The sequence below is a fragment of the Falco peregrinus genome, chromosome 3 (assembly GCF_023634155.1).
Source record: "Falco peregrinus isolate bFalPer1 chromosome 3, bFalPer1.pri, whole genome shotgun sequence".
In the NCBI taxonomy this organism is placed as follows: Eukaryota; Metazoa; Chordata; class Aves; order Falconiformes; family Falconidae; genus Falco; species Falco peregrinus.
The window spans coordinates 121,041,547-121,067,317 of NC_073723.1; the positions used below are offsets into that span (position 1 = coordinate 121,041,547).

The 25,771-nt window shown below is 51.4% G+C and overlaps 1 long non-coding RNA gene across 1 annotated transcript; it reads right to left on the reverse strand.

Annotated features, from left to right (window-relative positions):
* LOC114011547 (uncharacterized) lies at positions 1-8,191 on the reverse strand. The gene is made up of 2 exons (XR_008746623.1): positions 7,883-8,191; positions 1-7,788 (listed from the first exon to the last, which is right to left on the reverse strand). It is a non-coding gene; the product is annotated as an uncharacterized LOC114011547 (long non-coding RNA).
* Positions 8,192-25,771: the final 17,580 nt, after the last annotated feature.

A 25,771-nucleotide genomic window follows, 5' to 3' on the forward strand; every position in this document is an offset into this window, starting at 1 on the left:
TTCCTTTAAATGCACCTTATTGTGAGTTTTGTCACATTTCACACCACCTTTATTTTTCAGCTAATTCATAGACCTCCACAGTACAGATGGGTTCATGGCTGCTGTGTATCTCAGTGTTCTGGAACCATCACTGAGCAGGTCTGCATCCCTGACAAGGGAGTGTCATTGCCACTGCTCACAGAGATAAGAATGGACATGAGAAGCTTCCTGTGTGAAAAGAAATGGGAAGACCAGGAGTTTGAAGTGGAACATGCACAAGAAAAACTACATTGCTCCCTGAAAACCAAACTCCACAATCCTCACCTCTGTTATCCTTTAAAAAAGCACAACAATGACAGGGCAAGCATCAGTGAATACAAAGCAATGCCAAAATAATGAGAAACCAATTTAAGAGCCTTTCAACATCAAAGTCTAGGAAAAGCTATCTTCTGTGGACATTCCCACGTGTTAAAATTTGAAAAATTAAATCTGTAAAATTAAATGCAAATCTGTAAAAATGTAAATCTGTAAAACTAAATTCTGGAAGTCTGAAAAGCTTGGTAAATTAAGAAGACCAGGTGAAAAAATGACACTGCAAAACATTCAAAATAAATTGTAACTTTGTGTTTTGCAGTGTCTATGCATTGTGCGATCTAAAGCTAACATTTGCTCCCATTTTCCAGGAATTACGAGACAGAGCTTCACCAGTTGCAAATAATGTCGTAGCTCACATCCTAAATTTTTCAGCAGACCTTATGCCCTTCCATCACTGTCTTGCAAGTAAGCATTCTCCGTTCTGCACACAGGTCTGGGACAAATGACAAAAAGGCAGGGACAGGCTCCAGTTTGGGAGCGCCTTACTCCCGAAGGTACTTATTCGTGCCTTGAAACAGGATGGTAGGAAGAGAAAAGGAAGGTCAAGTGGATATTTGAAAAGAAAAACCTACAAGGGAAGACAAGAAAAATAGATGTGCTTAAATGAAGTTGTGTGCACCTAGGAATTGGAGGACGTTGTCAGCATCCTGTAGTCACTGCACTGTGAGTCAGTACATCCAGCGCCCCTTCGAGGGAGCAGAAAATCCACTTTGTCGTGTCCCCGTAGGCAGCTGAGCGCCCCCAGCCACTCGCTTACCCTGCAGTGCGATGGGGCAGAGCATCAAAAGGGTAAAGATGTGAAAACTCATGGGTTTCGATGCAGACAGCTTAACAGGTAAAGCTAAAGCTGCACGTGCAAGGCAAAGCCGGGCGTTCATTCACCGCTCCCCACCAGCAGGCAGGCGCTCGGCTGTTACCAACACTGTTTTGGTCACAAATCCAACACACAGCACCATGTGAACTCTTATTAAAGAAATTTAACAGAGCATGTCCACGTGGACCTTTCTCTCGCAGAGTGTGCAAATGTCCCCCTGAAGGTATCTGCCACTCAGACTTGATAGTTCGCTCGGTCAGGTACCTACTCACGAGCCTCCTGCCCTCGCTCTGGCGTGTGGCTGAGCTGTAGAAGCATTTAGAAGCATCACATCTTGCAGAGGCCTGGGGGGTTTATCGTCAACTTGTCAACACACAATTCCATCACGCTATGGATGTGCCCTTTGCAAACAGGCTGGGGAGGAAGAGCTGACTCATCTCCCATTCACGTGCATCCAAATACCAAAATATCTGTCAAAGAACTCCAGAGCTGCCTGTTAGGTAAATATTTTGGTAGGAGAAAAGCTAAGGTGTAGGTGGCATTTGTCCCACCTAACTAGTGATGACGTAGTTTAGTGTTTGGGTCCTTTCCAGAGCCTGTAAGGAGAGAGACAGGTGCTGTCCCTGCTGCGGGATGGACTGGTGATGATCGCTGGCGGTGCAATCCCACCCTGAACCACTACCTTAGAGTGGAGAGCACAAAACCCCTTTGGGCAGCTCTCATACTGCCCTTCCTCTGCCAGGGCAACTGTAAGACCCACAAAGGAACAGAACAGCGTGGACTTCAAAACTGAGTTATTACGAGCTGGTAGGAAAGAAGATGAAGTCCACACCACGCCAAAAATACCCGTGTTGCAGCAGCACCTCCTCCTCAAACATCACGAGAAAGTGAGACATTTTTACACCTTCCACTTAAGTGCATTTTGCACCCACTGAGCCCTCCAGAAGTTGTTTCTACCTGGCTGTTCTTCAGGGGGATGGGTCAGGCTGCAGGGATGTCCCAGAGCTGGGGCTTGTGCTTCCTGGATCAGCTCTGCTCAGCACCAGCACCAGCACCGCTGGCTGTGGGTCTCCGTGCACCTCCCCAGCTGCTCTGTACGTGCCAGCAGATAGAGCAACCTTTGCTTTTCACATAACGTGTGATATGGAGAAAGGTCTAAGAAAGGTAGAGGCTGGCAGGGGGCCCATTAACCACGTAATTAAAATAGAAGCAACAGGGAAGAGAGATCACAATGGCAAGCTTTGAAAGACAAAGATACTGAGTACTAGGAGAGAGAAAGGGCACTTTCTTCAAACGCCACCAAAAGGTGGGTCCATCCCAAAACCAGACAGAGACCCCCATGTCTGAGGAGTCTGCGCATCAACATGCGCCATCAGATGCATTCAGAGGGGACCTGCAGGGGAGGATGGATTAATCCAAGAGCTTGTGCACTCAAAACACAACATGAGTATTAAAACCCAGGGAGCACCAGGAAAACGTGAGCCCTCAGCTGAGCTCTTTGGGTCTCTTCACGCACTTCATGCCTTGCTTATAACCCGGATCCTGATCTGAAAGCAGGGAGAAGGGGAGTGTCGGCTGAGACCATGCAAGTTGTGTGAATGTGCAGGATGGCCAGACCCCAAGGGCATCTTCGTCAACGGCAGTATGGTCTTGCACTTGGGTGAGGTGGCACCTTATCGCTTCCCTCGCTCCCAAACAGGCTTCACAAGGAAAATGTCCCTCCTGAGAGTCACCCTACTGTCCCTCTCCCTGATTTCGCAATCAGCTAAAGTTAGAGGGACTGGCTTTTCTCTCCTTTGTCTTGCTTTTAGTTTAGTGAAACTAACATTAATTTCACTCACAGCAGCTCAATCAAAATAAAATCCCAGCAGCCTTAATGGGCTGTCTTCAGACTTACAGCAAGGCAAAGGGTTCAGGATCTGGCTCTTTCATTAATTATTGTTTTTCCCTTCTCTATTTTCAATTGTCTCTCACTGATTAAGGAAGAAGAGGAAAATCTTGTCATTTCAGCCAGACAAATTTAACCCAAACTTCAGACCCCTCCAGCTTCCTCATTTTCAACCAGTGCTGGAGGAGAGGAGCCCTGTGTGGACCTCTGCCCGTGCTCCGAGAGCTCTGCCTGTTTGAGCACAGGTCGGCTGCAGGCTGAAAGTCCATTACCTGCAATTGCGAGGGATGCAGCCTCGGAGCAAACCCCTTGCCTTTCCATCACAGCCCGACGGTGGGAGCAGCAACGCACTGGCCGTGGCTCCACAGCTCTCCTACAGAGCCGGCAGTGTCCACCCTGTCCAGGGCAATGGGACCTCTCACGAGGCCTGTCCGTGGGCAGGCGTGCAGACCTGCCTGCACGGACCAGTGCAAGAGGAGCCCGGAGCTGAGTGGGGATGGTTAACTGGCAACGATCACCCTTGGAGATTCGTGTTATTTCTGCACAGCACACCAGTGCCCTGGATGCAGCTGAGGCACACCAGGTCCCATGACCACGCAAGCTACTGTGGTGATGTGGGGATCCCATGGTAGCCGGCCCTGCGGGCAGGCAGCACAGCCTGCTCTGCAGACCCACCATGGGAGACCAGCTCACCTCTTGCACACCCATGTGCCACACTTGGCACCGACCTGGTCAGGGAAAGAGTCTGGTGTGAGCTCAAACGTCAGCATTGCTTAACCAGGCTCCCTGCTCACCTGATTTGCTCCATCCCCCACGATGCTCTGACAGCATCTCTCCCTCCTCTCCCTGCTCCCCTCACCCCGCTCGGAGGAACGCGTTCCTGCAGATTGCTTTGTAGTAATTAGCACATCGGTGGGGCTGGGAGTGCAGAACAGGGAAGTGGAACAGGAGGAGAAGCTAACGAGGTCAGAAGACAGCATGTGGCATCCCCTCAAGGAGAGGGAAGAGGATTCAAAACCTGCTGCAATCAAAGAAGCACCTGCCCGGGATGAATCCCCGGGGCCAGGAGAGCGAAAGGAGAGGGAGAGGATTTCTTACTGTAACATACGGTGCCAAGTCTTTCTCTCCCATTTGTTTCAGAGACTAATTAGGTCAATGTTGCCCTTGTAGATTCAGCCTGGAAACCTGAGGTCTGCCTTCACTCCAGATCGCAGAGTCCTGGCAGACAGGGAGAGAGTGGGCTGCACTGCAGGGCTGGGACAGCCAGCTCACTGCTTTGTGCAGGGAGCTCAGTGCTCTCTGCCCTTTGATACTTTCTTGATGTAAAGGGCTTTTCACCCCCAACCTCATGGCAGAACACCACCACCCCTTCCTCAGCCCTGCGCTGGCAAATGGACTGGAAGGCAAAACAGATACGGTGTTAAAACCCCACGCTGCAGCCGCTTCCAGGTGTAACTAATGCTGCATGTAACTGGGACTGCTTTCCCCACCTCACCGCCACCGGTGTCCAGAGCTTACAGGGCTGTGTGAAGCCACAGTCTTTCACTTACAAGCTTTTCACTGATCTGTATTTCTTTCATAGCACAAATATTCTGGGAAAGTTCTTAGGGATCAGCTCCAAAAGCCTGAACTTTTGGGGCATTTTGCTTCTGCGTTTGCTCTCATTTGTAAACCACTGAGCTACAGAGTAAAGTAACGTGACAAGAAATGCAGCAAAACCAGGCCAGAAAGTGGTCAGCATGGAAGAGAGAGCCAAAAGATCCTCCTCCACCCATCACCAGCAGTCCCAGCACTTCTGCAGAAAGAAAAAGATAAAATCAAGATATGACTAACATATCCTGAACAGTAATATACAAACATAAACCCCAGATCCTTGGGTACCAAGGTATGAAGCAGCTTGCTGCAGGAAGAAGAGAGGAAATTCTTTCTTACAGGGATTATTACATGGGTGACCACCATGAAGTCCTTTTTGGCTCCTCCGGATCACAGTGCAGAGCTGGTCAGTCACTGCACACAGGTTTGATAAAATCCGTTGGTTCCTACATCGATAATAGCATCATATTAAACGATTAGGGTGGCAGCAGCTCCCAGATCTGTTTTGGTGAGGGACAGGTTCATGACAGACAGGCAGCTCCAAGCAGTCCCATTTAGGAAGTTATATGACCCAGAAGGTGACAACCCCTTGGGCAAGTGCAGCACAATCCTGCTTTCATGGGGGGAAAAGGAAGCGAATGCTGATACCACCCAGATAAATCACTGTGGAGACTGAATCCCAGTCGTCTGCCTCCTCTCTGTGCCCCTCTCACACACACACGTGCTTGCGTGCACCCCCCCGCATCCTTTCCTCTCATTTCAGCAGATGCTGGTAAAGTGGGTCACCTTGTGGCACCAGAAAGGTCCTCCTGTGTGACAGCTATTCCTGCAGAGACACGTCAGCCCTTCAGCATCTCCCATGCTATGTTTGGGCAGTGCCGTCATTACCTCCTGCTTTATCAGGTCAGCCCCTGTGGCACCTAACCTGGGGAGTAATGGGGGTTAATTCCTGCAAGAGGCTCAGTCCTTTACCGGTTTGCCGGGTACCATCACAGCATCCTCATGCAAATGACATCCTGGGAAGCTGGCAGCATCCCTTTGACTTTTCCAGATCAAAGGTGCTTGCTTTGGGAGTCAGAAGCTGGTTTTCTTCCCAGCCAGCTTGGTTGTGTCAGCCACTGGTAAGAAACACAGTACAGGTGCTGCTGTCAAAGCTTGCGGGGGGCAAGGCAGGAGCCCTTTGGACCCAGCCATGTCCGCTCACCCCACAGTCAGGCTGACTGCTGTTTGGGCAGGAGCACATGTCCTCTTGTCATCTCTGTCACCCTGAAGTGATGGCAGGTGGCATCATAGTGCAATGCCATCTCCGCCACCCCTCCCCTCCAGGACAATTTCACGCATGGTTCTGCTTTTCACTTTCTGCCACACTGCACATTGCCCCGGGGCTAATGGCAACAGCATCTTACCCCTTCCAAAAAAAGGGAGAGGCAAGAGAGGAAAGGCAGGACTTACCCTTCACCAGAGAGCCCTTTCTTCACTGGGGTTTTCATCTTTACTCCCTCTCTCTCTGGACTTTTGAATCCTGAATTTCCTCCTTTCTGGGCTGGCAGCAGGGATTGGTGATGGGAAGGCAGGTTTCTCGCTCACTGCCCTGCTGCCCTGCTCCTGCCCACAGAGAGCCTGCAGGACAGCCCACAGGACTCAGCCTCTGGGGGAGGAGAGTGCCAGAGCTTTGCTGCCCTGTCCTGCCCCAAGTCTGGTTCCCTCCTGGTCAGGCAGGGTGCCCCTGGGAAAGGCTGGCTCCCTGGGGCCTCGCGCTGATGCCCTCTCCCCTCTTTGCTCCAGGCAGGACCCACAGGTCTCTCTTCCAGCAATACCCAGTGAGTCACCCTGCAGGGAGCATCCCTCTTCCCTTCTACCTCCCTATTGCAAGAAATCCTTTGCCACCTTCTCTCCACCCTTCCCTCCTCTGGGCTCCTGCCCTGGCGTGGCGGGAGAGGGAGCAGGGATGAGACAGAAGCCTAAAGAGCTGGTTGCCGATCCCTCCAGCACTGGCCTGTCTGGCCTTGATGTTTCCAGCAAGGAGCCCTGCAGCACCCCACCAGCCCCACTGGCCTGTGCTGGTCGTGAATCCCCCGGTACCAACCAACACAGATGAGCTGGTTGACTCCAGCTCCCCGTGAGCTGGAGAGGGCCATGGCTCCGGTTGCCATCAGCTTCCATCTCTGGCTATGAGCTGTAATCACCACAGCTTGGTGAGCATTTTTGTTTTGAAAAAAGCTGGACTTAATTTGATGGCAAAGTGTCTTCAAAAATTGAGGAAGAATCATGCCACTGCTTTTGGCAGCTGGATTATTAAAAATAAATCCTGGTCTAAAATATAGATGCTGTTGCTCTAGTCTGTACTGCAAAAAATTATTTTTATTGTGCCATGGAGATTTCAGTATTCCTAAATCTCCTTGGAAACTTGCATGCTAGCTGCATGGAGAACACAGATCCTAATTACACTGTTACACAGCTCTTGCTGTGGACAGTTTGGGGCCAAGCCTCCTCATTTTGGTCCGTGAGTACTTCTCCCCAGGAATCCCACAGGAAGAAATACAGGCATGCGTGCCTGCCTCCAAGCGGAGCAGCTGCTGACTGAGTGAGGCAACATTGCTAACGGAGCCAGAGCCCCTCATCCTGCTGATTAGTAAGTGCAAATAACGGTTTTAAACTTTGATTTCATAAAAGTCTTGCTCATGTTATGCTGGAATGGACAACACAAACTTTGCTGGTGTCTCACCTTTCCAGCTCCTTTAGCAAGAAGCCTTGCACTCCCCCAGCCCCAGGCTGCACCCTCCGTCCTGCCCATCACCAGGAGAGTGGATGGGTCAGTCGGGTCACCCCGTCCCCACAGCTGTCACGCTTTCTGCACAACGTGGTGGCTCCATGCCAGATCAACCCAGCAGCTAGCTGCGCCGTAGCTGAGGAGGGCATGGACGGAAGCAGTAGATGGAGAACCAGGAGCATTACCTGAGGTCAGGCCCCCTCTGAGCTGCTTGTGTGGGGTTTGTACGGCTGCAGCTGCTGCCCGCTGCGGGGGCAGCGGAGCTGGGGCTTCTAGGGAGGGCTCATATCTCCAGGTAAACAGATACACACCGCGGGGGGAAACCAGATCAGCTGTTGGAATGAAGCTGTCGCACACCTCCACAGCCCACTGCAAGACACAATGAGCCGGAGGGAAGGTAGGCTCGCCCCCCTGTCGTCCCCCCCCCCCCCCCCCCCCAGCTCCCCAGCGGGCTCAAACTCACGTGCTGGCACGGGGTCCATCCCATGTGCACTCCCATCTGTGCGGGGACGGAGGCTGAGCTCCAAGCCTCCCAGCTAACTACCTCTCCATCGCACAAGTCCTGAAACCCCTCCAGGCACAGACTCGGGACTCCAGTATAGTTGTTTCAAATCTCATCCACTCACCCATGCTGCTTTTCATCTGGTGATGGTTTGTTTAGCCTGTCCCTAGCAAGTGACCCATAAGGATCCTGGCAGTGTTTATGCTACTGCTGATTAGCAAATAGCTGTGTGACCCGCTGGGAAAATCTAAGTCAAGTCCTTGTCTAGCTGCTGACCCATGTAAACACTAAGAATTACTCCTCCGGCTGGAGTGATACAGGTCTGAGGTCAGAGGATTAAGCTCCAGGGAGCAAGCGCTGCTTTACCTCTCAGTGACAGCATCTGCACAGAGGTTTGGTGACTTACCCTGACAGGCACTACCTTCCCCGCTCTGCCTAACTCAGCTTTCCCAGCCCTCAGGAGACAAGTCCAGAGCATCCATCCGTTTGATCTGCTCACCTCATGGGCCTGGGAAACCAGCAAAGGGTGCAAAGAGAACAAAAAAAGGTCAGAGAAGAAGCAGGCTGAGAAAACAAACACAAAGGAACAAGAGGGTCTCTGTACGCCAGACATGGGACATGACTGCTTTCTGTAAATGTCACTTTGGAAGTGATCCAAAACCAGAGGAAAGAGAAGAGGCATCTCCCACCCCCACGCTCATCCAGTAGCAGCTACAGTCACTGGATCAGGAGTGAGTGCGGACACAGGAGTGAGTGTGGGGGCAGACAGACCGTGAAAGAGCCAACATGATGAACACAGTGTGACAACTCTGCTTTCCCCATACAGCCAAGGCCACGAGTGCCAAGTCCACTCGGAGTTTCCACTCAGGTCCCTCGAATGCGTACTTCTACCAAGTTTTCAGCCATGCCTCTGGCTGCACCTTCCTTTCTTTGCAAGCTTGGAAGCAATTATTGTAGCAAAGTGGCATTCGTGGTTATTCACAGTGCCTGGGCAAATATCAGAGCTGCGCATGTGAACTGATGTCTCTCAAAGGTGATATTGCATCAGGAGCACAAAAAGAAAGTCTCTGCTCTCCCTGCTTCTGCTCCAGTTCTTGCACTTGAGAGGCACAGAAGAAAGGAGAGCATCTCCTCTGATGTTTGCCAGCAAAGGGTGAGCAGGACACACGAAGGGCCAGGGTGACCCAAACTTCACGAATACAGACCAGGAGGAGAGGGACAGCAGGTAAAATGTCTGGACTGGTGGCAGGGGTGCACTTTCAGGATCTTCACTGGATCCAGTGAGGCTGTGTGGTCCCACCTGGTCTCCATCCCTTTGTCCAGAGTGATGGTTTCTGGTGTCTCCTCCCAGAGACAGTTTTGGTAAAACTGAGCTGTAACAGAGTCCCCTGCCCAGGACAGGTATCAACTTGGCTTTTACTAACCAGTGATTCTGGGGTTACATTAAATAGAAGGATACAAAAATTAGGCCTATTGGCTGAAGTCAATGTTTTCTGAAAAAGTTTCCTCACTTCCCCATGGCTACACCTGGGATTGCAGGGGAGCTGGCTGCTGTGACACAGCTGCTCCTGGCACGTTGCCTCAGACAAAGAGGAGGATGCATTTACTGGGACTTGGGTGACATTAATAATAGATAGTTGTCCTGAAATAGCAGTTTCGTCTCTATCTCCATGCTCCGTACAAAGGCAGTTGTCATTTCCCAGAACAGCATGTAACCTCATGTGCCCATAACGGAGCTGGGAACAGCAAACACCACCCCTGCACCAGCTGCGCGTCCTGGCTGTGGTGCAGTGACTCTCACCTTCTCACCTGAACCTCCAACCCCTCCCCATATCTAGGGGATAATTAATTGTCCCACTCTCGTCTGCATTGTAAACTGATAACCCACAACAACCTTCTCTTACTAGTGGAAACCCTCCCTTCACCTGCCCGCTGGCCTTACCCCACACCCGCTGCCTTGTGGCTCAGCAGCAGGAGTTGTGAGCGGACCTCTGCTCAAGGAGCTGGTTTCCTAGTTTTTGCTGATCTGGGTCACCCATAAATTTAAACACGAGCTAAAAGCCGTCAGCTGTTTTGCCTGATAATTACATGCACGTGGGATTTGTTTCAGTTCAAGACAAAGTAGGAATTTCTTTGACTGAAAGTTGTTTGGAAAAACTGTGGCTTATAGAAATTAGTCTTGCAACGCTCCCAGCTCTGGCTCCTAGCTCTGGCTGCTCAGACCTGCTTTCTGCCTTGGTATCACATCCCTTTGTTATTCACCTAAGTGCTCCGTAGTTAATTGCAGAGCTCACACTTTCTCTTGGCTAGCTAGCTTCCTGCTGTTTCATGATTCATTACTTGTAAATGAGTCCCTGCGGTTCCCTGGCAAAGCTGATTCCCAGCTACACAAAAATCCTCAGCTCTGCCCTTTGGCTGAGCCTTGGCCGCTAACGCGTGTGCCTGCTACTGGCGAAGCTGTCGCCGAGTTGCAGGTAGGAGCTGCAATTTGAAGAACTGTTTCATCTTCTTCAAAAAGAGACTTATTAAAATTTTTTTTGAGGTCCCGAAGTTTCTATTGATTTCAGGACTGTGAAGGGAGTTTCCCACTGTGCAACAGCTCCAGGGCAGGGCCACAAGTCATCTCCAGACAGGGACCATGGGAATAAGACTTATAGTCAGATGGTGCAATTGCCCTTCACTGCGATCTCCACAGCAGTCCGCTGGTGTCTGGTGTGGATCCTGGCCCAGAAGAACAGTTCTCCTTGACCAAAACACCACCAGCTCCCAAGGACACCCTCAGCATGCCTCTGGGAACACTCATTTAAGATCGCTGCTTAAGCATCACCTGTGAACTAAAGCAATTATTTGTTATCACCTGAGATGGACAGAGAATGACCATCCCAGACTGGAAAAATGAATTTTGCTACAGTTTGCAATGAAACCCCCGAATTTCAGAGTGTTTCTCCTGGAACAGATGAAGCAGCTGCTCCAGAACTGCGTGTACAGCAAGCTCCAGCCACCCAGGACAGCAAAGCTGGATCTGTGTGACTCGTCCGTGGCAGGACAGGCACAGCCTACTCATGTGCCCCAAGCTCCTGTCCTGGGAAGCCGTGTGGCTGTGGGCAGGTCCCAGCCCACTGCTGCTCCTGGTCCCTAGGGCTCGGTCCCAGGCCCCCCCCCCCCTGCTCCCCGGGGAGGATGCTGCCTGCACAAGAGCTGCAGTTGGGACCAACCCCTCCAGCTGTGACAGTGGCTGGTGTCCTGCCCCCCTCAGAGTGCCGCAGTTTAATTTTCTGGAGAATGAGGCAGTTAGGGTAAGGAGCACATGCTCCTTACGGCAATTTTTAACACTGCAGAGTGATCGTACACAAGGCACAAACCAGTACAAAGCAGGACCCCTTGGATCAGGTTCCCTGGGCTCATCTCAGTCTTCACAGAGGTGAAGTCTGAGGCATAAATGCGAAGCAAATCACCTCATGGAAGGTCCATACAAACAAATGGACCCTACAGAAGGTGTGAACATGGGGCATGCCCAGCACCAGCAGGGCACCAGCTGAGCCAGCCAGGCACTGGGAGTGTGCAGACAGGACAGCATCTGCCCTGGGAGGGTGAGAATTGAGCCGTGCAAGCATTTAGGAAGCAGTCAAATCCTTCCAAAAAATCATTTGCATTTCAGGGCAGGTGTTCAGCCAGCATGTTGTGTGTGTCTGCAGCTTTCACAGTCAGGACAACATGTTAGCTCACTGTCAACCCACAGTCAGGGTTCACTCAAGCTGATGGCTGTACATGTAGGGACTCATGCTCCCAGGCTTGGTACCTGCATTTTTGCCAAAACTTGCCCAAACTGACTGTTTTCTGATTTCAGGCAGAGCTGCACCAGTACCAGGGCCATAACTGCCAACCTGCAAGAGAGCATCCATCAGGCCAGGACAAACAGAGTGCCTTGTGTGTGTGCCATCATGGCTGGCTGCCATGGATATGACTGTAGGGACGCCAGCTGGGACCACGGTCCCCTCTCAGAGTTCCTGGAAAGAAAAGGAGGAGGAATGTGTGTTTTCACCAGACAGCACTGCAAGGCAGGAGTAACATTCTCCCAGCCACTGGGTTGGGACTGCTCCTGACTAACTCACCACCTTCCAGCAACAAGTGAAGATTAAGGACCAGCCAGGAGTTTGCAGCCCAACTTGGTCAGTCGTTTGGGGGATCCTCCCTCTTCTTGGGGGAACATTTTAAAACAACCTACCTAACGAATGGGTATGCACGGCTCTGATGGTGAATACCCTGGGAAAGGACCGTTTAAGCAACCACTTGCCCAGGACTGATGGTGGGTGACTCAGCCCTCTGTGCTCACAGCCCTGTCCTGCTCCTAGATGGATGTGGACACACTGCTTCTGGCAGGCTGACATGGCAGGAGTCTTCATCTCTGGAATAGCATCCTTCCCCTTTGTAGTCAGATAATGACAATGATTTCATTTTTGTTTCACTTTCTTCCTTGTCACCAACATTTCTTTTGTCCCCTCCTCCCTTTACAAATGTTAATTTCCATCTTTGTCTCGGCTGTAGCTGTTTCAGTGCATTGTCTTTTGCCAACTGAAATGAAATCCTCCTCGATAGACAGAAAATTAACATCATGCTGCAATCTGGAACAAGCACAGCTGAAGCAGCTGCTCAGCTGAAGAGAATGAGAGATGAGAACAACAGGACTGTTTGAAAAGCACCTCCGACCCAGAGGAGCTGTGCAGATGTGAGGCCATACTCTGCCTGTATTCACCTGTGGCATTACTTAATCATTTGAAGCCAGAAGGAATACCTAGGGACAGAGAGCTAGTCAGGGGTTTACATCCCTGATGATTTTGCATCAGCTGGGGCAAGAAGACAACTGGGAACTATGGGCCAGTCATTCTCATGTCAGTGCCTAGGTAGGTCCTGGAGCGTGTCCTTCTGGAACCCTTATCCGAACCTGTGAAGGATGAGGAAGCAACCAGAAAGAGCCAGAATGGGTTTACTGAAGACAAATCATGCTCTTGCAACTTCATTGCCTTCTACAACAGTGTGGACTGGGCACAGCTACACTTGGGTGGCTGAAAACTGGCCAGACCACTGGACTTAACAGTCATCAGCAACAGACCAAGCGCTGGCTGGTGAGATTCCCTGGCAGCCCATGGGGAAGCCCACAACGAGGCAGGCTGTGTGCCCCCAGGGCGAATGCATGTAGCTGGGATGGTGTCCGAACCTGTGGCGGGAGCAGCAAGACCTTTGCGCTGCTAGAAGGACAACACAGCCTTAGGTACGGAAAAGCTTGTTAGCAGCTTGAATCATGTACTGTCTACAAGGACATGGGTTTAATGCTAATGCTAACAAAACATCCATGGTGTCAGCACGTAGAAATCTTGGCCTTAAAGAGGCATGTTACCATGGCAGAGACCTGGTAAGTTCCAAGTGCCTGCTCCTTGTTTCAGGTTCCTTGGAGTACACTATAATTTAGGAATGAGGAAAGAAAAGGAAAATAATTAAAAATTGTTTTGAAATTCTGCAGCTGGCTGCACAAGTCTAATAAAGAGAAGAAAGTGCAGACCTGCTTCTACCCCCTTGTCCCATGACTATCCCCTTACCTTATCGCCATTCGCACCAATTTGAGTAGGAACCCTTCAAGTCTTTGGTTCTACATGTTATAGTTCAGGAACTCAAATTTAATCAAAGTGCAGTTATTACCTTGCAGCTGCATTACATATTACAGCTGCAATTTGCACAAATGCACTGAATGAAGATAGAAATCTCTCTGGGTATTGTATCATTTTGAGAACAACAGCTAAACGTCTTCCTGGGATGCTAAGATACATGCCAGAATCGGATCTAATGAACAGCACAATCGGCTGCAGCTGCAGGACCAGTGCACGGAGGGAACAAGGGGTTTTCAGCAGTTCTGCTTCCGAAGGGACCTCTCTCCCTGGAGCCGCGGGCAGCACCGCAAGCGCTGCAGGGCAGGAGAGCCCACCAAGGCCCGCAGAAAGGATACCAGCCTCTGCAGTTCCCAGCAGCTGCTGCTCCAGGGACTTCGGAGGAGGTTGGTGGTATTTAGTTGTTTACAGGACTGAATCCAAATGGACTGGAAAGCTCTGACTCTGGGAAGCTGACTGATTATGTTGTGGTAACCAGCAGAATGCCTCAATTAATTCCTCAATTAAATCCTCAATTAACTTATCAGATGTAGGACAGGCTGAGCTGGACAAGGCAGTTGATGCCTCAGCAGAATCCTTTGCCAGGCTGGAAGGAATGTGGAAATCATTCAGGATTAAAATTCCTCTGGCCCATCCAGATTGCCCCTCTGCAAATGCAGCAGGACCGCAGCCCTGGGGTGAAGGCAGGGACAAAAGCCTCTCTGACCTGCTGTTGTGGCACACCTCCTTCTCACTACTGGACACTTAAGACCACGCTCAGCCTTATGCTAGAGAGATCGAGAGGGAGAGATCAAATCAAAATGCCAACTCTTTCACCCTGGGGTGAATACTGCTGGGTTTACCCTCCCGGTGCTCCTGTCGCCTGGCCGGCCGTTGGCAGGACCGCTTGCTCTTCCCCTTCTCCTGGAACAAAGGCGATGAACAGCATTCATGTCTATCTGAAAATGACTCAGCTGTGCTTGTGCAGAGCTCTCCTCATCTCCTGACCCAGTGTCTTCTGCTTCTCCTGACTGAAACCACCAAACCTCGCTGCCCCTGCGCACCCAGCCCGTGCACCGCAGGCGCGGGCAGCCCAACACGCTCGTGCTGCCTGTCCTTTCACACCTTCCTTCCCTGCGAGCTCTTTATTCTTTCATGTCTTTCACAGTGTTGGCCTCTTCTCAGCATGGATCCGAGTGTATAACCTGCTCGTACTTAGCAGCCTGTCTTGTCCGCAGGCGTGGAGTGGGGTTTGCGGGAATGTTTAACAAAATGAGCTGCAAGCAGTAGCTTGACAGTAGCCCAGCAGGAAAGCGCACCAAAATCCTTTGACTGCACTTAAGGGTTTCTTCTGTAATGACTCACTTTGTGCAGGGAAATGTTATAAATTTAGGCAGAAATTAGTAGCACAAGTGTGCGAATATTTCTTCATTGACAGTTAAGCAAAAACAGCATAAAAATGAGCTGTGCAGTGGCCTCTCAATGAAAAACCCATTACAGCTACATCAGCCTGGTAGAAATAGCGTGCAAATGATTTTGTTTCAAGAATGCTAATGGTTTTATATTGGGGGTTTTGATTGAATTAAATAGAAGTTCAAATTATCCTGCAATGGAATTAACCGAAAGTCGCTGTATTTCTCACACATTTCATAAAGGTGAATAATCCAATCACGTAAGAATTTAAAGAGTACTTACAGCAGGGGTTTGCTGCCTTGAAGACTGTGTGAACTATGAGTGATTTGTCCTTTTCCATGCAGTCCATTCTGAGAGATCCCACACTGTTTATGTGATACACTCATTACCAACCAACAAAGCTAGCACGTATGCCTTCAGAAAGGAATTGAAATCCCTCAACTTTTTTGCCTCTTTAAATGGCAGAGAAGGAGGAAGAGGCCACCTGCAGAGTCAGGCTCAAGATGTAGGAGTCCAAAAAAGTCAGTGTGAGAGAATGAAAGACATTTTAGACTGGTGGGTGTCCCTCAAATGACTGCATTGTGGAGCTGTTATCAGGGTGGATACAGGGATGTCACTGATGGTGACAAGCTCTTCATGCGGAGCTTCTACTCGGTCATAATGCGTGTTGTACTACACCTGCTGTTCACATAACCAAATGTTGTGCAGAGACTCAGGGTTTTATGAAGAAGGAGTTAGATGGGGTGGCTTAAAGCCCATCCAGCTCCTGAAATGACCACACCACACCAGTTCTGCTGACACCTGTTGCAGAGAGAGAGGCTGGTGGTTAGAGGCAAAGCCTATGTTTGATTTCTTTGACTTGGGCACTGACCAAAAATAGCAGACCTGGCAGTGACCCCATGGATGTGCCTGCGGAGTGGCCATCACTCGCTGTGGGATGGCAGACCTGCAGATGATTTGGGCAGAACATGAGCTCAGCTGCTTCTGTGAGGTTTCCTTGCCAGCCCAGCTTCACCTCTGCTAAAAGTCCACCCAAGAATGCTCCCAGGACAGTCTTCATGTCTCAGAGTTCAGTGTCAAGCTGAATTTCTGTCACTCTCTGGAACCGTTACGGCTCTCCAGTCCGTGCCCAGCTTGCCAGGAAGAACCTCACAGGAGTCTCACCATGGGACCTGGTATTTTTCAGCCAGCCATGCTGGCCTGAAAACTCTTCTGCCTGCCCATGTGCTCATTTGATCCTCACACCCTCTGCTCGTGCAGGTGTCCGCTCACACTAGTTCCTCTGTTTGCTTTGCACTTTGTCAGCGTTGCTCCTTCTGCATGTGCTTCGCTGTCCTCTAGCCAAGGTCGGGTCCCACAGCTCAGACACATTGCTGTGCTAGTGGTATGCTCCCTCTTGCTGGTGATCACACGTGCTCTGCTCCTGAAATGGAAGGAGGATGCTCCTTTTTTACAGGCAAAAGAACCTGAGGGAAAGTGACCCCTGGGTGAGAAGCTGTGTCACCTGTTCTCTGCACCAGAGAACGATCTTGTAGGATTTATGTTGTGGAGTGAAACATGGAGACCCGATCTCACCCCTTAACTCTGCCAGAAGTCTCATGTGACCTTCAGCAAAAACACCGAGTGCCTTCATCCTTCGATCACCATCCTCTTCAAAGAGGCACCCACAAACTTGTGGGAGAACCCAGCTTTCTCCCAGAGCTGCCTGGCTGATGCTGGACCCTGAAAGGTATTTCTTGCACCTCAGCAGCTGCTTGCAGCTCTGAACCTTCCCCTGCACTGTTGGGGAAAAAGCAGCTCCCTTATGCCTTGGATAGAGCTGAATCCTGCATGGAGGCGAGACCATTCCCAGAGGAATGGGAAGGCTCAGTGTTCTCCAGTTATCCAGAAATCACTTTTGCTACCAGGCAAATTTTAAGGTGAAAGCAGAGTTCAGTCATTACAACGCAAATATTGTCAGTATACGTTTAAAGACAGGTACAGAAATAAGGGAGCGTGTAAACAGAGCTTTACGTTAGCTCTGGATGGGTTGTTTCCTGCGGTCGGTGAGCTGCTGGGACACTTACGCAGTGATGTGGTGGACAATCAGTACTTAAATAAAATTCTGGTCTTTGGCACATCCACAAAAGCATCCTGAATTAGGGAATTGTAATTTCACATCTCCAAACCTCCTCTGCGGTTCTGGTGTTTCCTCGCGGTGGTTTCCTCTGACACACAAGCCTCCTATGAACCGGTCCCACCTAATTCCACAGCAGCGATGGCTTTTGCTTGTGGCAGCCCGGTCAAAGCATGGACAAACATGCTTTCTGCAAGCCTATACTGGCAACGTCCCTCTTGAATCAAGGTTTAGACATGGCGGTAGCCAAAAAGCTGCTGGGGGAACAATGAGCCTGGTGTATATTTTAATTCAAAGAAAAATGGTACAGAGAACCACACTTATTTTTTTCTCTGGCTGTTCTGTTGCAGATATGAATTGTTTGGTGAGAGGTGACCCGAAGGTGTGCCTGCGCAGTGCCCCACAGCCTCCCCACGCCTGGGCATGCCTGGCTAGCGCAACCAGCAGGCATTGACATAAACCTGGGTCACACTCTATGTATTGTACGTTGCAAATGATGGGACCAAAACCTGTTTTGCCTCCTGGCACCTCGCTGCTTTGCCGAGCGTTCCTGCCCTGCTCTGTACATATCATGCTTCAGGCTTTCTGAATCCCACCCTTCAGAGAGCAGTTGCACTGTCTTGCTTGGCACTGAGCCCCCATGTTCTGTGGCTAGCATCGACCTTCTCGTCCCCATGCAGAAAGTCCCATCACAGCAAATTCTGCCCATTTATCGAACACCTGGACAGACAAGCTTTCCTCTGTCACAAAGGCAAGACAAGCGTGACTGACAAATGCACAAGTAGCAAGGATGGCTGGTGTCTGCCCATGGAACCTGCTGGCACACCCGGCATCCCAGGGTGAGGTCCCCTCCACCAGTGTTCCTGCAGGTCTTTTACCTCACCCAGCCCTTTCACCTCCCTGTACCAAACCTCTTCTTCAAAACTTCATTCATTACCACGACCGTGTCTGATGAGCAGCTCCGTGAGATAATTTTACATCGCTACCTGTTGCTACTAAGAGGAAAGGGAGCAATGACTCACTTTGGTCAGTAAGAACAGAAGGTGTTACCTGACAGCAGATAAATGTGCATCATGCAAACACAAACCCAGCTGAGTGCAGGAGGATCCGGGTGCTGGCCTGGGAGGCATCGGGGGAATCCCTCGGATAGTCAAGCTCACAGAATTAGAGGCAGATGTAAATGACACTGTGGAAATATGACAGACTAAAACCATTAAAAGCAGAGGATTCAGGGCAAAATCCAACCAACATGTTGCCTGGGAGTAGCAAGACTCTTTTCCCTATACTGTTATTTTTCTTGAACGATTCACTACAAAGTCCTTGTACCAGCTTTCCCTGCTCACTGCTAGAGGCAACTTACTGGGCCAGAGGACTAGCAGACCCGTCACAGTGCTGTGGATTGTTGGGAAGCCTATATCGCGTGGTTCATGTACAAGGACCGGCCAGCTCTTCTGGGAGCAGACGTAATTAAATTCTGCTCAGTCGTGCAGGTAGAGAAGAAGCTCTTGACAGTCTTGCCTCTCGCCCTTGCACGCCTCCGTAACAGGCTGCGCAGCAGCTGGCCTTGCCTCTCCAGAATGCACAAGCTGGAAACCCAGAATGCTGGGGGAGCTGGGGACACCCCATAGGCTTCAGATGGTCCATCTGGTTTCTCTCCTCAGAAAGAAGGAGTCCAGCAAAGCTCTCACCAGCACAGCATCCCTCAAAGAAGTAAACTTCATTTTTTCGAAGGAAAATGTCTCATTCTAGGTCTGCAACCTCACCATGCATGAAAACTGCATGAGTCTTGCTGCAAACACGGGAGCCTGCAGAGCGCACCCACGCCAGGCTGCCCAGGCAGCTCGGTCAGTGCCGGTCACACCTCGAACAGCAGCTGGTTTTGGCAGACCCCGGGTGGCTTTCTGTAGGAGATCCCACTCCAATGGACATGAGGGAAAGGAGGACACCAGCCCGCGCAGGTTCGGCCCCGGCCGGCCAGTCTCATGCATGAGGCTAAAATCCCCTCTGGCTGTGACACCAGGCAGGGACACACGGGCTCACAAGTGACCAGCAGAGTCAGTAATGAAAATGCAGAGCTCCAGCGCCCTTTTCGTTGTAGATATCAAAGGACTGGCCCAAAAGGCTCGGACTCCTTGACTCCACCTTACACAGAAACTGAGGCACAGGACTGTGGGGTGACCTCCTGGGAGGGAGGGCTGTTGCTGGTCCCAGCGCAGCGCTGTGCCCAAGGGCAGCGCAGGCTTCGTCACACACAGCTGAGAGCATCAACACCCAGCACGTGCTGCCTTGGTGCCCTGGTTCCAGCTGGGAGAGAGTTAATTTTCTTCTCAGCAGCTGGTTCAGTGTGTGCGCTGGATTTGGTGTGAGAATCACCTTGATAACACACTGAAGGTTTTGGTTGTTGCTAAGTGATGTTTATACTAAGCCATGGACTTCTGGGTTTCTGAGGCCCTGCCAGCGGGAGGGCTGGGGGGGGCACAAGGAGCTGGGAGGGGGCACAGCTGGGACAGCCAGCCCCAACTGCCCAGAGGGATATGCCAGACCACAGAACGCCATGCCCAGTGTACAAACTGGGGGAAGAAGGAGGAAAGGGGAATGATCACAGTGATGGTCTCCGTGTTCCCAAGTGCCTGTTGGGCGTGACGGAGCCCTGCTTTCCCGGGGATGGCCGAGCGGCCGCCTGCCCAGGGGAGCGGTGGATGAACTCCTTCTGCTTTGCTTGCATGCGCAGCCTTTGCTTTACCCATTAAACTGCCTGTTTCATCCACCAGTGTTCTCACTTTCACTTTTCCGACTCTGCCCCCCATCCCACCGGGGGTGTGAGTGAGTGAGCCGCTGCGGGGGCTGAGTTGCTGTCTGGGGTTAAATCACAACATTCTGCATGTGCAAAACTTTTTCTTCCCACCCACGCCACTTTCTGGTGACATGCTCAGCCAGGTCTGCTCGCTGCCACCTTCGGTCAGGTCACCGTCCCCTGACCCCGGCGTTCCCTCCCCGCAGGGTGAGCACCGCAGCACCGCAGTGCTCGCTCCTTGCTTCCTAGGAAAGAGACCTGCTTCCCGGAGGAAAGTAGATAAGAGGAGGCCTGAAGGTGGGGAAACCCTGCCTGAAAGAGCCCGGCCCTACGAGGGAGGGTCGCAGTCCCCCGGTGGCAGCAGGACATGCTGCAGCTAGCGGCCACACGCCACCTGGCCCAGAGCAGCTCTGAGGTCCCAGCCTGCCACCGCTCCTGACCTTCCCTTGGTTACTGCAGAAACTCTTCTTTCCCTGTCCAATTCCACCATCTCGTGGACGTTTCTGGAGAAGACACAGTGCAGCCATGCGCTGGGCCAGAGGGGAGGGCGAGAAGCCCCCACAGAGTCCGCAGCCCCTGGCACCCACCTGGCTCCCATGCCCGCAGCAGCCTGCGCCTTTTGTAGGAGCTGCCCAAACTCCTCTGTTTGCTCAGGGTAACGGTTGTGTTTGTTTGGCATCTCGCTGAAAACCTGATCAAGTTCAGAGCAGAAGTGTGCAGACTCAGTAAAGCACCTGAACAACTTACACAAACCCTGTGTTAATCCTGCACGTGGAAACCTACAGGAGCTGTACAGAAGACTCAAAGTGAACATCCTGTTACGTGGACGTGGGGCTGGACCCCACTTGTAAGAGGAAATTTTCTTCCCAAATCAAATTCTGTGCAGTCTGCTTGCCACTTGCCAATGATCGACATTGCCCATGACTCCACATTGCCCCTGCTAAGTTTAGGACAATGAAACAGCAGATGAAATCCAGCGGTCAGCACACAGCGGAAACCAGGTGTAGAAGAGCTTCTCCGGTGTGTTCCAAGGCTGGCTGACCCCGCAGTGGCTTTGAGCCATGTGCTGATGGGAACTGGTCAGAAGAAACTTAAAACCTGGGATTTTTAGTGTCATTGCTACAGAAGAAAGTGCAGCGTCGTACCTCAGGTGGTACATACTGCCACTGCTAAGGGAGAGCTGCCACTGCCACCACAGAAGAAGCCTTTTAGGAGACATTTGGATCACAGCAGGAACTATTCCGTCACCATTTCAGCAGCCACAGAGTAAGAACTGAGGGTGAATCTGGAGAAGGAAAGAATGGCAACTGCTCTCATATTTTGATTTTTAGCTGCCTGCAATGTTCTGTGTGAAAAAAACAGCCAACAATGATTTGCAGAGGCCCGCAGAGGCAGAGAGGTCCAGGGCACTTTGGCAGCATGCAAGGTGGTCCGCCTTGCCTTTGTGCGCTCCTCCAGGGGAAGTGCAGCATTTGGGTACGTTCTCTGCCTCCCATTTCAGGTTGCTCCTCGTGGTGTTAGTGCCACATAAATCAGCTGGATTTGCTCTCTGCAGATGTTGCTTGGCATGCCTGCACAGTGCAGAGGGTACAGAGCAGCTGGAGCAGCTGCACCTCCTGTACGCCCACCAGCACCGGGCGGGTGCTACTGGTGCTGCTGGTGCTGTCCACATGCATGGGTGCGCTGCTGTCCAAGTGTTCTGTGAAGCTGCTAAACTGCACAGCACAGTCAAAAAAAAAAAGGGGGGGAAAAAAAGACTAAACCCTTTTATAAATGGCAATAAGAGTAAGTGATAGGGTTTTAAGTAAAAGAAAAGGGCATTTTATTTTGCAAGACTTGGAGGGTTTGGCTCTCCCCAGGTACTTTCTCAGGCTCCCAGGGACCCATCAGGGCCAGCTCTGGCCTCGGGCCGAGCAGCTGGCAGGGTGCTGAGGTGACAGCCAGCTGACCCTGGCTTAAGCCAGAGAGGACGGGGAACAAGTGTCCAGCCTGTCCTTGCTGGTTCCAGCCTTTGGCAAAGCTTTCTGCTGCCACCAAGGGACAGGCCAGGGGGGATAAGGATGGTGTCAGGGGTGTCCTCACCCACCGCAGTGCCATTTGGGGCATGAGGGGGGCATCTGGAGTAGGCAGCAGTCAGAAGGGTAAGAGCTGAAGCCCACCCAACACGATACGACCGAGACAGGTGCTAAACATAAATACTGGGGGTGTGTGGTGATGTGCAATACCGGTAACAGTAAAACCAAAACATTTTCTCTGCAGTGCTGCCCAGCGGTGGGGTGGTGGTGAGCCCACATGGCTGAAGACCCTTCTCCACAGGGTCTGAGTCAAGCTTCTGGAGATCCCGTCACTGCCCATCACTTCTCTCACCTGTCACGGAGAAGAGTCACTGGCCTGAACTGATAGCCCCTTCTCAAAATCTTGCTGCAATAGGTCATGTTTTCATCTTCAGGAGTGACTGTACTGTGAGGAGGCTGCAGGAGCCCTGGCCGCCGTTCCTGTGTGCATCCCCCCATGGAGGGGCAGCCACCCTGGGCTGGCAGCCCCCTGCCTCCAAGGGGCACCCGGCTCCTCCGCCCGGGAGAGGGGCACCAACAGCCAGCTCAGTCGGCACTGAATACCACGCCAAGCACGTGCCATTCCACCTGCGTCTGCAGGTCCGGCATGTTCTGGCACTCGCCAGCAGCCCGGCTCTCCACGCGCTGGCTGGGACTGCGGCACCGCCTGGGCAGAGCGGCATCGCGGGGGAAGCAGAGCCCAGAACAACGGCAAACCCACATTCGAAACGCTCCATTTCAGCAGCAAGAATACAGGGCAATAGCATGACCCAGGTTACTGGACGGCTGGCTGACACCTGAAGGCAGCTGGTTCTGCACGGTGGAGATCGCTGTTAGCAATGGCAGAGGTGGCTGCTGCAGAGGCACAGCATGGTGAGAGCCCACAACACTCTGGCACCGCCGAGACAGCCCTCCGAAACGGCAGGGAGGGCGTCGTGAGGTACACGTGAAGCAGTGACCTTATGGACACCCCCCTCCACATCCATCCCCCAAGACGCCCGCCCAGGCACCTCCAGGTGGGACACCCTGGCTAACACCATGCTGAGCCATCTCCGTGCACCGAGGCAGTGTGCGCATCACCAGTGTGTGACATGGTGCGCTAATGTGGTGAATAAAACTCCATCACCTGCTTAAAAATGTTTGTGCACATTTGTCATCTTCACGGGCTAGTTCTCCCACGTGCTGTTGGGGTAGATGTATGGGGGCCAGCAGAAGCAGGTTTGACAGGACTCCTTTTGCTTATAAGCAAAAGATAAGGGCTTGCATCTTGCAGGTTATTGTCATTAGGCAAAATCAACTTTTCTGTGGAATTTTAAGGCAATCAAAGAAAAAGATGCAAAACCAATGATGAACAAAGTGAACTTGTTAAGAAAAGCCCTCACTTGAAAAAAAAAAAAGTTAAATGTACCTTTCAGAGAAAATACAAACCCCAATACCTATAATCAGGATTATAATACAATATAAATATTACATAGTATATAATTTATTAACATCATTAATATTATATAAATATAATACCATAATAAGCATTTTCTGGCATCAATAGGCACCTAAACAATAACAAAGTTCAAGTGAGTATGAGAGGATTCCAGTATATTCTTTCCTCACATAATCCCGGTAACACATTAATATTCACCAGAAAGATGCCAGTCCTCTGAGCAATGCTTTCCAGTTAATTAGTTCTGCTATGAATCAAACCCTGTTAAATAAATAGAGTGAACCACATCTCACATCACATTTCTGAAAGGAAAATATTCACAATCTGTATTTTACAGAGGGCTGAGAACAAGACATCGTAAGGGCAAAACTTACTAAGGGCAAAACTAAGGATGAAACACACTCCCATCCCCCTTCCCCCACCTCTCCTCCAAAAAGTTGATGCAATTTTTTGTACCTTGAGATATTTGTGATTTGACTTTTCTGGGTCAGTGTTGTTCCACACCATTTAACATTCACAATAGGTCCCACTGAGTGCAGTTATCTCTTAAGCACCACTGGATATCCGACCCCTGAGGCCTTAATTAGGCACTGAGAAAATGATTTGTGTGTCTAAGAGGGGACGCTCACGTTCAGGTTACACACACCTCTGGAAGGAGGACTTGCCTTGGGTCACAGAGCCCCTGCCAGAGGCAGGTATGTTATGCACTACTCACAAAGGGGAGAAGCTGGGAGCAGCCTGGAAGAGCTCAGCCTCCCCCAGCCTCACCAGGATGAACCACCAGCCCCCCCGTCACCCCTTTGTCAGACCCATCTCCACTCCGTCCTTAAAAAAGATGTTGGAAACTGATGTTCTTCTCACTTGTGAGCTACCTGTGTAACACAAGAAAGCAGGACGAGCCCTCCACAGATGTCCTCCTTCCAGCTGGGAGAGAGCGAATTTTTTTCTCAGCAGCTGGTTCAGGGTGTGCGCTGGATTTGGTGTGAGAATCACCTTGATAACACACTGAAGGTTTTGGTTGTTGCTAAGTGATGTTTATACTAAGCCATGGACTTCTGGGTTTCTGAGGCCCTGCCAGTGGGAGGGCTGGGGGGGCACAAGGAGCTGGGAGGGGGCACAGCTGGGACAGCCAGCCCCAACTGCCCAGAGGGATATGCCAGACCACAGAACGCCATGCCCAGTGTACAAACTGGGGGGGTTGGCTGGGGCCAGCTGATTGCTGCTTGGGCATGGCTGGGCATCACTCAGCAGGGGGTGAGAAACTCTATTGGCATCAGTTAGGGTCCCTCCCCCTTTGGATTTTATTCCTCTCCACTACTCCCTCCTTTTCATTACAATTATTATTCATCGTAATTTTATTTTATTTTAACTATTAAATTGTTCTTGTCTCAGCCCTCAAGTTTTACCTTTTTCCGAGTTCTCCTCTCCATCTCTCAGTGCGGGGGGGAGCAAGCAAGTGGCTGTGTGGTGCTTAGCTCCTGGCCAGAGTTAAATCATGACAGTGGAGAAGCAAAACAGCAACAGAACAAGGAGAGCCTGGAACAGCATCCCCCCACCCCCCAGCACAGCAGCTGGTGTAATTAGGAATTGTGATGGGGTGGGGAACATAACTTGGAATGTAATTACCTGTAATCAACAGCAATGCATTTCACCTGTAACCCATTTGCTGTGAATACACACAGGCTGCACACCAAAATATCAAAGCTCTTCAGATGCAAACCCCTACGAGTATATGGGTCATGGAGCAGTGTTTTTAATTTCTTAAGTCATTGGAATATGCACTGATATGCACTGTGCCAGCCAGCAAGGCAGAAGTGATGCTTGTCAGAGCGGGGGGACCAGCTGCAAGGATAGCAGAGAACGGAAAGTAGAAGACAGAACGGCTGCTCGAGGCAATGTATCACGATGCCAAGAGACCGAGTGATTTATTACTGCATTTCCACGTACAAATGGTGTTTGCCGTAGGCGAGTGGGGTGATGAAGGCGTGCACACAACTCACTGCACGAAGCCTTTGAGACCAGTTTGGGCAACACATGGCTAGCGGAGCTGCGCGAGTGGGAAGTGGGAAGCGCCTGTGGAGCATCACCAGTGTCCCTAGCGTGAACAGCCGGGCCCGACCAGCAGCCACAGGGAGCCCCGCCGAGGAGCTGCCGCCCCCGGACCCCCGGGCCAGGCTTCTGCTGGGGCTGGTGGGGCTGGCTGAAAGGGGGCACGGCCGGCACTGCACGGAGGCCTTTGGGCCCTCGAGTTGCTTTGGGGCCCGGTTCCCCAGCACACAGAGCAGGTTCGCGCCCAGCCGAAGGCAGGCTGCCTCCTCCTCCCCCTCCTGACAGGGCCGAACGTCCCCGGGCTCCCTCCCGCCCTGGGGAGCCGCCGCACCGAGTCCCGGGACACG